The following is a 12,251-nucleotide window of genomic DNA, read 5'->3' on the forward strand; positions in this document are numbered from 1 at the left end:
AATATTAGCAAATCGGATCCAGAAATACATCAAAAAAATTATTCACCATGACCAAGTGGGATTCATCCCAGGGATGCAAGGCTGGTACAATATTTGCAAATCAATAAACGTGATACACCACATAAACAAAATGAAGAATAAAAACCACATGATCATATCAATAGATGCTGAAAAAGCATTCGACAAAATCCAGCATCCATTTCTGATAAAAACGCTCAGCAATGTAGGAATAGAGGGATCATATCTCGACATAATAAAGGCCATATATGAAAGACCTACAGCCAACATCATACTCAATGGACAGAAACTAAAAACATTTCCATTAAGAACAGGAACAAGACAGGGATGTCCACTTTTGCCACTCTTATTTAACATTGTACTGGAAGTCTTAGCCACAGCAATCAGACATGAAGAAAAAATAAAAGGGATCCAAATTGGAAAGGAGGAAGTGAAACTGTCATTATTTGCAGATGACATGATATTGTACATAGAAAACCCTAAAGACTCCATCAAAAATCTATTAGACTTAATAAATGAATTTGGCAAAGTAGCAGTATACAAAATTAACGTCAAGAAATCGACGGCATTCTTGTACATCAATGATGAACTCACAGAAAGAGAAACTGAAAAAACAATCCCATTTACCATCGCTCCAAAAAAATTACGATACCTAGGAATAAACTTAACCAAGGAAGTAAAGGACCTATTTGCAGAAAACTACAGGTCATTGAAAAAAGAAATAGAGGAAGATATAAAAAAGTGGAAGCACATACCCTGTTCATGGATTGGAAGAATTAACATAATTAAAATGTCCATACTACCCAAAGCAATCTATAGATTCAATGCAATCCCCATCAAAATACCAACAACATATTTCATAGAACTAGAACAAATACTTCAAAAGTTCGTATGGAACCAAAAAAGACCCCGAATAGCCACAGCAATCTTGAAAAAGAAGAACAAAGTAGGTGGGATCACAATACCAGATATCAGGTTATACTACAAAGCGACTGTAACCAAAACAGCCTGGTACTGGCACAAGAACAGGCTTATAGACCAGTGGAACAGAACTGAAAACCCAGAAATGGACCCAAGGCAATACGCTCAATTAATATTTGACAAAGGTGGCAAGAGCATACAGTGGAGTAAAGACAGACTCTTTAATAAATGGTGTTGGGAAAATTGGACAGCTACATGCAAAAAAATGAAACTAGACCATCAACTTACACCATACACAAAAATAAACTCAAAATGGATAAAAGACTTAAATGTGACCCGTGAATCCATAAAAATTCTAGAAGAAAATGTAGGCAACAAAATTTCGGACATCATACGGAGCAGAATTTTCATTGATACATCACCTAAGGCAACAGAAATAAAGGAGAAAATGAACACATGGGACTACAACAAACTAAAAAGCTTCTGCACAGCAAAAGAAACAATCATCAAAATGGAAAGGCAACCCACTATATGGGAGAACATCATTGCCAATGATGTATCAGATAAGGGGTTAATTTCCAATATATATAGAGTACTCATACAACTCCACAAAAGGAAGACAAAGAACCCAATTAAAAAATGGGCAGAGGAGCTGAATAGACACCTCTCCAAACAGGACATACAAATGGCCAAGAGACATATGAAGAAATGCTCAACATCACTAATCATCAGAGAGATGCAAATTAAAACAACAATGAGGTATCACCTCACACCTGTCAGAATGGCCGCTATCAACAAATCATCAAACAACAAGTGTTGGCGAGGGTGTGGAGAAAAGGGGACTCTAATACACTGCTGGTGGGAATGCAGACTGGTGCAACCGCTATGGAAAACAATATGGTGCTACCTCAAAAAATTAAAAATTGAACTTCCATTTGACCCAGTGATCCCACTGCTGGGAATATACCCTAAGAAGCCTGAAACACCAATCAGGAAGAATATATGCACCCCCATGTTCATAGCAGCACTATTTACAATAGCTAAGATCTGGAAACAGCCCAAGTGTCCACCAGTAGACGAATGGATAAAAAAGCTGTGGTACATATACACAATGGAGTACTATGCAGCGGTAAGAAAGAAAGATCTCTTATCCTTTGAGACGACATGGAGGGACCTGGAAAGTATTATCCTAAGTGAAAGAAGCCAAGCAGTAAAAGACAAATACCACATGATCTCACTTATATACGGAATATAATGAACATAACAGTCTGAGGAATACAGTAGACCCAGACACATGGAAGTAGGGCACAGACTGACATCCCTCAGAAGAGGGGATGGGGGGTGGGCGGGTGGGAAGAGATAAACTACAGAACTTATATGCATGTATGCATGACCAATGGACATGGACAACTAAGCCGGGGACAGGGTGGAGGGGGGGGTGGGGTGGGGGGTGCCAATGGGGTAAAAAGGTAAAATATCTGTAACAAAAAATAAATAAAAATTCATAAAATAAAAAAATACAATAAAATAAAATAAAGATAACTAAAAATAATTTATGAAAAATAAGAGAACTTAAATCACTGATGGGAGAATCACATCAGAAAATTTTATTTATTTTTAAAAAGTTTTTCTTTATTGATTTGAGAGAGAGAGGAAGGGAGAAGGAGAAATAGAAACATCGATGGGAGAGAACATCGACTGGCCGCCTCCTGCATGCCCCACACTGGGGATTGGGCCCACAACCTGGGCATGTGCCCTGACCCGGAATCGAACCAGCGATGTCTTGGTGCATGGATTGTCGCTCAACCGGTGATCCATACCGGTGAGACAGAATATTTTAATTCAATATAATCAATGCTCAGACATATGCTTCTAAATTACTGAATGTAAAGATATTCTTTGAAGTCATGGTTTTAACACCAGTGGATCAAAGATGGGAACAGTTGAATAAATTATGCATTTCCATAGAATACTTTAGGAATTAATTATACACTCAAAACAGTTAATAGCAATTTGATTGCCTCTCTTCAGAGAAGGGAAGAAAGTCACTGAGGGTAGATGGAAAGTCTTGAGCTTCACAGTAGACCCCTTGTTCTTGTTAAATTTTGTACTTTTGTGTGCTTAAATATTTTAAAAATTGGTTAATTTATTTAAAAACAAATTGGAGGTTTATGCATTATAAAGATAGGTATATGTTTGGGAAAGTATACAAAATTACACAGAACAGAGAAAAAACCTCCTGCATTATTGATCCAAAATCCTGGCTGTTGGTCATATTTTGATAATTTATATCTAATTCTTTTGAATCTATTTTAAGTAGCTGAAATCATGCTATATACACTAATTTTATCCTAATTCATTGGCTTAACGTCCATTTTATGTACATGCATTTTTTTTTCATTTTAGTATAAAATCATTATAAACATTTTAATGGGTAACTGATGTTTCAAAAGAACATGTCACAAATAAATTAATATTTCATTCTTTATTGAATTGGCTCCATGATGCTTTCTGTGTTCACTATGACTTCCTTAGGATGGAATCTCAGGGATGGAGCTCTGAAGTCAAATTGTCTCAATATTTTTTAGATGGCTAATTCATTTGTAAAATTGATGACATCTGTTTATAACAAAGGTCATATGTGTATTTCTTTAGGAGTTGCTCAAGGCTGAACACTCTTTAGTAAAGCAATGTTTATTGAAATTTATTGACCATTTGCCAAGTGCCTTTCATACTATAAACTTAGAAGACAGAGAGAGAGAGAGAGGTAGAGAAAGAAAGAGAAAATGCAAATTTTTATATGCTTATGTGCCTGGTGTTTTCTGAACATGCACAAATATATTCGATCCGATTTAGGATATGAATATCTGGATGAAAACCAGAAACTCAATATATATGACAATATATTAAAAAAATTAAGGCTATGACATTTTTTTAAGTGGTAAATAAACCATTTAGAATAAGGTTTTGTTTTGTGTTTTTTGTTTGTTTGTTTAAATAGGAGGCTGGTACAATTTTTGAGCATATTTTTAGGAGATTTTTAAGCATTACATATTCAATTCATTGCAACATATGAAATATATCTTTCTGAAAATGGCACACACTGATCTTGTGACTTGCTTAATAGTTATAATTTGAAAACTTTCTATTTTACTAAGGAGAAATGAACCTTCACTAATTTTGTAAAGGACCTTGGGGATCTTCAGGCATTTAAAGGGAAAAGGGGACCTATAGTTTTACACTTGCTATCTACTTACACCCTGAAATCTTGTCCCTTCACCTATAAAACAAGGAAACATAATTTACGCTCCAATGGATATTCTGAGGAAGGGAAGGGATAATGCAATTAAAGCCCGAAGCATGTCACCCAACACATAATACAGGCTGAACTCCAGGCAAGTCTCCCTCTTTGTCTCAAATGAAGTCTTATTAACAACTTAATATGGCTACATGCTGCCTTTACACTTTCTCTTCTTATGGAGAAATACAGCCATATTCTTTCTCCTCTTCTTCGACATGGCTTCTAGGCCCTTCCCTATAGTGACAACCCTGTAGACATATTTTAGCTTATCAACGTGTCCATCATTCCTTTCATTTCTTTGTTACTTGCAACAAAAATTTGAAAACCTGAAATGTTCTCAGTATCTCAAAACTGTCACATCATTATTCTAAAACTATTTCTATTTCTCCTCTTCAGTGTTATTAACCTGAAAATATAATCTATGAAAATGACTTTCACAGGAGCTAAATACAGTTCTCTCTTTTTCTAAAACTCACTTTGCCACCTGTCAGGGCACTCAGGTCTCGGGAGTCTTTACTGCACTTCCTGCCATGATCTGTCCCTCTCTACAGACAGCTCTCACCTAACTCAGCAGCATCCTCCAGGAAGGAGTCATTGACGCCATAAATTCCCCAGCCAGCACGTTTCCTCATCTCTCCAGAATCCGATCTGCTATTGCACTACCGAGCTGCTTGGACCTGTTAAGCATTTCCCTGGTATTACCAGAATTAATTGCTTTTAGACTAACTGGATCGGATCATCTCCTGATCTCTACCTCCCAAGACAGATACTATCAATATGTTTTCTATTCTCCTTACTCCTGTTTATTAATGACTAGATGGAAGCTAAAGGTGATAGCCAGTCCCGGTGCTATGCTTCTCTTTATGAGACTCTATAAATGCCCTAAATGGACCTGGCACACAGGACATCACCATATCCCTGGATGCAGGTGGCATTAGTAGATAGTGACAATTATCTAGCTTCCTTGCTGGACCGCATTCTATGAAAACTTTCTTCAAGAAAAAAAGACCACACTGAGGGAAGGAAAGAAATACAAAACCTGCTGAGTCTTGTCCTTAAGACTTTTGTTTGTAGATGGTATCATTTGCTTTTTAAACTTGCCCCTTGGTACGTGAGCTAAGAAAGTCATGTTTTGATGTCCCTTCAGACAAAATTCTTATTGGGGGAGGGCAATAAAAGAAATCAAGGCATGGCTCCCCCTTTCTAAAAGTCTGCAGAGACTTAGCTACAAAGAAAGTGGCTCCCTTCTGTTATCCACACCCAAATATCAAAGAAAAGGTTTCTATTGAAGGATAGGAGATTCATGAGAAAAGACTTCTACTTTTGGTCAGAAGGGTGATGCTGTCTAGAAAATATCTGAGTATTTATTACATTGCACTTTTTGGAAAATTTAGAGGGAATAGCACCTTTGACTGGTCGTGTGTGTGTGTCCTAAACTTTCCATATCAACTTCATTCAAAGAATCAAAGTCCTTCCTCAGCAAGGTCTTTCCAAAGTTTGGTTCTTTTAAGACAGAAGCAGATTATTTCCCTGTGATGAATATCTATTCACTAATATAAGAGCTTAGGTAAGATCCCTGGTATATTGTACTATTTACAGTCTTTTAATATAGACTATTTATTGCCCATTTATCTTACCTGCAACACAAACTAGAAACCAACACTCATAAGTTCCATTTCATAAATTAAAGACCTGAAACAAATTTAAATTAGTTTTTCAACATTAAGTAAATTAATCAAGTAGTGAGAGTCAAGATCTGTGTTACTTTAGCCCTAGTCCGATGTTCATTTTTATACTCTTCTGGCATTTATTTGATTTCTCTATTTTCACTTTCTTTCTATTTAAAACGTATTGATAATTTTGTCTTCACCACCGTCTCCTATTACATTTCCAAAGGAAATATTCATTCAATATGCCTAATGTTTAAATAAGCAATGACTATCTGGAATTTGGTTACAGACCTTCAGAAAAACTTTGAGTGGCTTTGTGGTGGCATCATTGTGATTCTTATGTAGGTTTCATTACATAGAGGCATATTTTAATTAAGTTATGACTCCTACCGAATTCTGCTAACTTTGGAAGTCAGGCTGAAACCACAACCTTCAATGCCCTAAAATTATATTCCATACTAAAGTTTAGGATGTTTTTCTTGAATAAATAATGTATCCACTAATTAACTCACTCAGACACTGCGCGGTTTTCTGCCTCTCTACCCCAGTTCTTCCCCCACAGCTACACATCTTAGCCTCACACATAGAAGCTCTATTTTTCGGTTGTTCTGTAGCTGACAAACCTTTGGGGATTCTCATAATTTATTCTTAAACTGATTTCTTTTGGGTTCTGTGGATTTTAACTTTATACCTTTCCCTTTAGGCAGTTTTTAACTTACTCATTTTTTTTTTTCCCTGGGAGTTCATCAAGCCAGCAGTACCTGATATGATCTGCAGTGAAGATGTCTGTGGACAAAAGAATAAAAAAGGCCACACCCTAAACCAGACAAGCTCAGGGGAGGCCTGCATGGCAGTCTTGCAAACTCAGAGACCTAAAGTAACCACACAGGATGGTCTGAAATGAACACTTCCTAAGTGAAAGGGAGTCATGGTGAGTAGTCATGTCCTAGGCTGGCATCTTCCTTGACAAAGGTCAATCTTTACCTTCACTGAGCCTGTCTGTTGTCTTTTTGCATCTACAGTAACATACCTTTGGAATGTCAGGGTCATTTCCTTCTTCCAGACCCCTCAGAGCACAATCTCCCACCAGAGGAGAGACTACAGGACCCTTCATTGTTACTGTTCAGTGTTGTTAACTGTTAACTACCCTCCACCCACAAATGTAAAAGAAGTGTGTGTCTATTTATTTTAACTTTTATCCAGTCCCAGAGATTTCCGCACTTTCTTTCTCCAGCCTCCCTAACCTATCACCAGTGGATTTCATGTAATGCCCTTTACATCTTCTCCTTTGATTCTAATGTGTAAACAAAGGTGCGAAGCTGCCTTTCTCCAGAGCATTTTCTCAGTCCGTTGAGATTTTGCTTCCTGCCAATTGGCATCCGTTTGGCTCAAACAAACTCATCAGCATTCTTACAGATTTGGACGTTTCTTACATTGACGTGTCAAACTTAACTATACAGCCATCACTGCACCTTAGCCCTGCAACCCCTTCTAATGACACCAGTGTTTTCCACAAGACGAAGTCAAGAATAGCTCCGTGCTTGTGTGCTTTAGTGTGAACTCTTCCAGGAGCTGACTGTTTATGGTACTGTGGAATTAGTGCCACAAACTGCGCCCCGATGTGACATTCATCATATCCGTTTTATTGCAGCCCACGGTTTTCTCAACCTTTCGAATTTGCCATCGCTTTTCGTTTGTTCATTGCCTTTGCCGTGTGTAGTGATTTAGTGAAATAGTACACAACTGGGTTAGAATTCTAGCTCTGTCACTTTATGGGATGTGTGACCTTCAAAATGTCATTTAACATTCAGGAGACTCTGTTTTCTCACGTGCAAAACAAAAAAGATAATTATACTTGCTCAGTGGTGCTATTTTGAACATTCCATGAGCTAACACATATAAAAAGCCCGGCCACATTTCCTGAAACACAAGAAGTATTGAATGATGTTTCTCTTTCTTTTCCTTGGTTAAAGGGGCCCATGAAACCAAATTCAAAAGGTCAATTTCTGTATGCTCCATGGCAGTACACCAAAACTGTATGTACCAATGAAGCTGATCAAGATACACTCATGTATTATTAGGTTTGGAAGGATTCTAAGGAGCAATTTTTTTTTAATCCTCAACCGAGGACATTTTTCCATTTTTTGTTCAGATAGAGTGGGAGGGAGAGAGAGGAAGAGAGAGAGAGAGAGAAACATCAACATGAAAGGGACACATCGAGTGGCTGCCACACGCACGACCAACCAGGGCCAGGGACAAACTGCAACCGAGGTACGTGCCCTTAGCGGGAACTGAACCCAGGTCTCTCTGGACTGCAGGCTGACACTCTAACTGCTGAGCCAAACTGGCCAGGGCTCTAAGGAGCAATTTTTAGTGTAACCTCTTACCTACAAGTGTGTGTGGAAACTTTGTTATGAATGGTAGGAAACAGAGAGGCACACATAGATAGTCTATAATCACAAAGAGTTTATAATTTAGAAGAAAACATTGATGTCAGCCAATACTTGTAGGAGGGAGTACATATTTCTGATTAGGGAGGGGCAAGTAGGACTTCTTGGAGGATATTACTTTTTTAGGGGGGGTTAATCCTCACCTAAAGGTACATTTCCATTAATTCTCAGACAGAGTGGAAGAGAAGACGAGGAAGAAGGAGAGAGAAAGATTGATGCAAGAGAGACACATCAATCATGTGCCTCTGGCACTACCCTGCTTGGGGCCAGGGGTTGAACCCCCAACCCAGGTAGGTGCCCTTGACCGGAATTGAACCTGTGATCCTCTGGTCTGCAGGCTAACGCTCTAACTGCTGAGCCAAACTGGCCAGGGCAAGGATATTACATTTAATCTGAGCCTTGATGAATTAGTAGGATTTTGGCAGATGGTTATGGGAAATATCTATGTTCACAGTATGTTTAATTAAGATTTAACTCAAGTGGGATTATTTGGACCTCAAGTTGTGTATACGCATGTAGTAGGAAAAGTCTTCAACATTTCTTCTATCTTTCAACAGAATCTCCATTATAGGATAGATACAAAGAGCAGAGATTTTGCAACCTTATTAAAATATGACGATCAAGGTCTCAACATCGACATTTCACAATGCACTCAGATAAGCCTTTTTTCTGAAGGAGATTTTTAACCCAAGAACAGAGTAGATCTTCCTCCTTTTTACAGTAGTGCTTGGTCACAGCTGTACATGCTACATTTATGTATCTGTCTTCCAGTGGGTGGTGAATTCATTTATTACCGATTGAGTATGTACTCTCTGCCAACTATTCCTACAGGGACAAAAAGACAGAGATTCCCACCCTCATAAAAGGTACCTTCCAATGTGGAGAGACCGACAATAAACATAATGAGTAAGACATTACAGTATGCCACAAAGTAACATAACTTAGGCGATAAAGAAACAGGAGAGAAAGGTAAAGGCACTAGAGAGTGCTTCGGTGGAGGAGACCCTCTGCCATTTCAAATAAGTACAACAGGATAGGTATCCTTGAGGAGGTGATGTTTAATTAGACTTAAAGAGGTGAGAGAATCATCCTTGCTAATGTAGTGAAAAGAGAGTTCCAGGAAAAGAGAACAATTACAAAGACCCCAAGTTATGACTGTCGCTGGTGTGTTGCCAGACAGCTAAACAGCCACAGAGAAACAATGAGGAAAGACTCAAGTAGTACAAAGTAATACAGTGTTATCCCGAGCAATAACATGGTGACGATGGTGGAAATCTGAATAGGACCTTACAGGAGAGTATATGTCTTAAGCTTTGGCAGTGAGTGAAGTGTAGAACCAATGCAGCACTTTTAATAACGAAGGGACATATTATTACTCGCATTTGAAAATAATCATTCTCATGTTTTAGTGGAATTAGATTGGTTGGGAGAGTCAAGGAACGGCAGGTCGGGCAGGCTGGAGCACTAATCCAGGTGACAGGTTTGGTGATGCAGACCAGGATGGTGGACCGGGTTCTGGACACACTGTACTGATAGCAGCAAAGCCATGTGAGATATTTTTATCGAATGTGGTGGGCAGAGAAAGGAGAGGCAAGGCTGAGTCCCAGGAAGGACACACTTCCAGTTTCAATGGGAATGCCTATGGGATTCGCAGCTTTGAGGGGAAAGGTTAGTCCCCTATCAGATGTCTTGGTTTAAAATATCAATTCAACTCTGTGGACATACTGAGTGGGCATATGGATAGATACACGGCTGAGAAGTCAAGAGAAAAGTGTAACATAAAAACATAAATTTGGATGTTTTAGCACCAAGATCGTATTTTGATTAAATTGTCAAGAAAGCAGGGCCGACAAAGAAGAGAAAGTTAAGGACTGAGCCCGCAGGCACTGTAACCATGCAGTAGGGAGGGAGAAGAGGAAGGAGCAAAAGGAAATATGCAGTAGTAGTCAGTGGGAAATTATGTTGTAGTAGCAGGAGGCCAATCAGCAGAGGGATGAAGCAAGCCAAGCGTCAAGAGATGGGAAGGAGAAAAGAGGAGAACTGAGTAAATGCCTATGATAACACAAGGAGCCTGAAAGCTGACTACTGGCTTCAGCGACATGCAGAAGGTCACTGGTGACCTTGACACGCAGCTTTAATAAAGTAACAGAGGCAAGGCCTCACTGGAGTAAGTGTAAGAGCAAATCAGAGGAGAGGAATCAAAGACAATACTTATCAAACATTATTTGAGCATATTTTATCCTAAGAGAAACAAAGAAATCGGGCATACATTGAGTTTTCTTCATCTTCACTTCACAGAATTTTCATAGCAACTAAAGCAATGTAGTCACTAACAAAATAACTTTAATGAATGAAGGAAGAAAACACAAACCACATTAGCTAAATTCGACCCACTTCGCTCCAGGAGCAAGAGCGTCTGGTTAATCCTTTTCCCTCTCACACGGGGGCCCCACAATGTAAATTCAGCTGTTCTTTTTCTCTGAAACATCTTTTTTAGATTCTCACTGAGTCTCAAGTACCCCTGACCGATCTCCTTGTGTCTGTTTTCTCACTCGTCTACTGCATGCTATCAAGACCCCTTGAGAAACCTTTCCTCGGTCAGCCCATTCTTGCCATGTTTCCTCGTCATCTGCAGGATAAACTTTATCCTCCTGGTCTTCATGCAGTTGAGCCAAGGGAAGCCATGCTTTTCTCTCGGTCCAGGGTTCATCCATGGCTTCTCATCACCATGTTTTCCTCATCCTGTTTCCTCTTCTCTACTCCTTAAAAATCTAATTATCTTTAAATAATGTGCTACAGTGACCTTCCTTCATAAAGTCTCTTCCCATTCCACAAAGTTTTCCAAACCCCCAAATGCCCATAGAATTTTTTTTTGGAACTTTTCTTATGACCCTTCTTGTTACTCTATAGTGTGTGTTAAATTCATCTGTATATTTTACTCATCCATCCACTATTTATGTCCAAATATAAATAAAGCACTGTCATCTCACAGATCCAGTTTTTTAAAATATTTTAAGGACAGATTTATAATGGGCTGATTATAAAGACCACAATCAAAGAATCCAGATACTTTTTTTATTACCAATCTTTTATCTCCTTTCTTTAACCTCAAAAATTAGATAACAAAAAAATGAAAATTAGGAATCTTTAGAATTATGATATGCTATAAATATTAATATAATATTAATTACTATTACTATTCTAATAGTGTATTAGCATCATAATATGCTGAGTGCTCTTCTGAGCTCTTCAACCTCTAATGAGCCTCACTTCCTGACATTTGTGCACTTGTCTAGTTTCTTCCCACACGGAATATGGTTGACCTTGTAAGCAACAGGACACTGCAGAAATCGTGGTGTGTGGCAACCACGGTGAGGTCTTAAGAGACATTTTGCCTCGATCTCCTTTGGGTCCCTCATTCTTAGGGACACCAGCTGCAATATCAAGGTGGTGTTTAAACAACCTATGGAAAGAACTATACGGGATGAAACTGAGACCTCCTGCCAAAGACCATGACCAACGTGTTGGCCATATAAGTGAGTCACCTTGAAAACAGATCTTTCAGCCCAAGTCAAGATTTCAGATGGCTAGTTCCAGTCACATGCTGACTGGAAGCGCACGAGAGATTCGAGACAGAAATACCCAACAATTGCCCTTGCATGGAAACTGTGATAGATATTACAGGTTTACTGTTGTTTTAAGCCAATGTTTTAGGTTAAGTTGTTATATTAATAGAAAACTATTCCTTTAGCTCATTCTATGATGTTGGGTAGATGACGTAACCTTAAACTTCTAAATTAATGAATGGATTAAAACAAAGCATGACAGTGGATCCCAACACATTGAGTACTGCAATTGTCCATGTCCTACCTTACAATATATCAGGGAGAA

The sequence above is a fragment of the Molossus molossus genome, unplaced genomic scaffold (assembly GCF_014108415.1).
Source record: "Molossus molossus isolate mMolMol1 unplaced genomic scaffold, mMolMol1.p scaffold_m16_p_14, whole genome shotgun sequence".
In the NCBI taxonomy this organism is placed as follows: Eukaryota; Metazoa; Chordata; class Mammalia; order Chiroptera; family Molossidae; genus Molossus; species Molossus molossus.